Genomic DNA, 2,450 nt, shown 5'->3' with positions numbered 1-2,450 from the left:
TAGGGCCGCGACATGGAGCCATCCCTGTTGACATCTAAAGGATTAGCAGGACCCACATGAATGAGAAGAAGGACCCGACGACCCTAGAAACCTTCTTCTCTCTTGTTATTCTACTTTTCATTCTCTGTAACCCGCGTTTTTCCTTCGTCTATAAAAGGGAAAACAGAACGCCCCATGAAAAAAAGAGGATCTAAACACAAAAGCACGACACGAGCACATGACTGAGCAGCAAGCGAGCTCTCAGCATCCGTTCACATCATTTCACCACAGACTTAGGATCATCTCCCTCTCTCGCCTGTTTATAACCTCTACTGTAAATCAGTGCCGATAACACGAGCAGCAGCAAATTAAACATAGAGATATTTCACCCAAAAAATAATATAAACCCTTATATTCTTCGAGCACACGTTCCAAAATCAGACGATTTACTCGTTGTTAAAACACCGACACGACTGTTCCCGGCTTGCACTTGCATGGATTCCGCGGCGTGCTCCGATTCGGGGTCGCCGTCGGTGCGGCCGCCGTGCCGTGCGAGCGACCGCGGCCTCGTGATTCCTGAAGGCGGAACCATCATGGGACCCGTTCATACTACCGGAAGACGTAGCACTCAGAATACGTAACGGAATAGTTTCGTGTGGATTTGGACAGCTGGACGGGCCCGTAAAGCTTGGAGGCCCACGCGCAGAGGAAGCGCAATCCCACCCGCTGTCCCCCCGCGCTGCCACGCACGCCTAGCCATGAGCGCCATCCAGTCGCCCGCCGCGCCGCCGGCGAGGCCGCCTCTCCGGCGCAGCACGACGGCAGCAGCGTCTCCCCTCCGGGAACCCTCACAGCCACAACCGACGCTACCGCGCCACCGAGCATCGCCTCCCGCCGGCACCGCGCTCGTCGCACTCGTCCTGGCCGCGGCAGCGCCGGCACGCCCCGCCGGCCGCCGGCTTCTCCATCGGCATCCGTACGACCGCATCCCTCGCCTCGCTTACCAACTCTATCGGCTCTCACTTGTCTTCTCTCTTTCTCCTGTTCCTCTTCGTGTTGGCGCGCGCAGCTGGGCCCAAGGAGCTGCTGCGGGAGCAGAAGAAGAAGTCGGCGTCCTACCTCCTCGCGCCCATCGCCGCCTCCCGGGACACCCTCGTCAAATCCCAGGCTCTTCTCGGTAATTCCATGTCCTCGGAAGCGTTCAACCTTGCCTAATCTGGTCGGACGTCCAGGAAATTCTTAGCAACCGTGGCTTTGCTATGCAATGTAAGCTTCGCCGAGTGCGTCTGCCGAGGACGCCGAGGAGGTGAGGGGGCGGATCGGTGCGGCAGGGAGGGACTGCGTGCCGCGGCAGAGGAACTCGATTGTCGCGTTCCAGTCGCGGACTGGCGTTGAGGGTTGGGGCTTTTGACCTTCACTTGCATGGTGGGTTTGTTTTTGGTGCTCTAGGTGTTTGATGGAATTACCCTGTAGGTGTGCACATTCAGCTTGATACTGAAGAACGCCGCTTCGGCTGCTCGCTAATAGGATCCCCTCAAGGTTGAAGCTGATCTAGGCTTGGGGAGCTCATACAGTATGTTTATAGCTAGCTAGCACCACGTGAGACTCACATAATTATTGTTTATTGTATGAGTAAATTTTGGCTCATTGACCTTGTCTTGTACATGGTCATTCTCTGACCTGGGAACTCTGGGCCGAGAACAGTAATTTTGAGCTCGCAGATGATAGGTGAGTAATGCCAACACACATATTTTTTCTTTATTTAAATCCTGGATCGGAGAACATGTTCGACCTATTAATATTCTGGCCTCTACTAGTAGCAACTTGATGTTTCCTGTGGCAACATTATATGTATATCTTTTTTATTTATGTAATGTTGTCATCTTTTTGCATCTTCTGTTAGGATATTAAAATTTATATACGGACAGCCAATTATACCTCTGTTGTTGATTTTGTAATAAAGGAGTTGTATATATCATCATCTCACCATAGGAGTTACTAAGAACAAATGCCTGCAATATAGTCGGACCTCCCAGTCTGGATTGTCTTCTAATGTGAAATGATTGGATCTGTACAAATTTTATTTTAAATACTCTGTACAGTTTAAATAAATAAGCTGTCAAGGGCGTCGAGGGATAGGGTAGGCGCACCCCGGCTACGTAGTTCGTAGCCGCGATCCGTGTTGGGGCGAGGTTTTACCCTCAGCGCCCATTTGTTGAGAGAGGGAGAAGGAGAGATAATTGTTCTTGCTTAATCCCAAATGACGGATTACAAGGACTCCTATAGGCCATAGCCTCAACAGACTCTCACAAATCACTCCTAAATCAGAGGCCCCTTGATTGGCTCTCCTTTAATCTAGCCACTTTCTAAACCGAGCCCTGCTGGTGCCTGCCGCGGTGACCGCGGCGCCCGCGTCGCCCTGGCGCGCTGCTGCACGCCGCGCATCTCGGCCCTTCTATTCCTGCGTATGT

The 2,450-nt window shown here is 52.3% G+C and overlaps 1 pseudogene; it reads left to right on the top strand.

Annotated features, from left to right (window-relative positions):
• The first annotated feature begins 737 nt into the window (after positions 1–737).
• On the top strand, positions 738–1,711 carry LOC136453830 (uncharacterized; annotated as a pseudogene).
• The last annotated feature ends 739 nt before the right edge of the window (positions 1,712–2,450 follow it).

This window comes from Miscanthus floridulus, chromosome 1, assembly GCF_019320115.1.
Source record: "Miscanthus floridulus cultivar M001 chromosome 1, ASM1932011v1, whole genome shotgun sequence".
Classification (NCBI taxonomy): domain Eukaryota; kingdom Viridiplantae; phylum Streptophyta; class Magnoliopsida; order Poales; family Poaceae; genus Miscanthus; species Miscanthus floridulus.
Note: the sequence above shows the minus strand (reverse complement) of the source record. Positions and strands in the feature narration are given on the sequence as shown.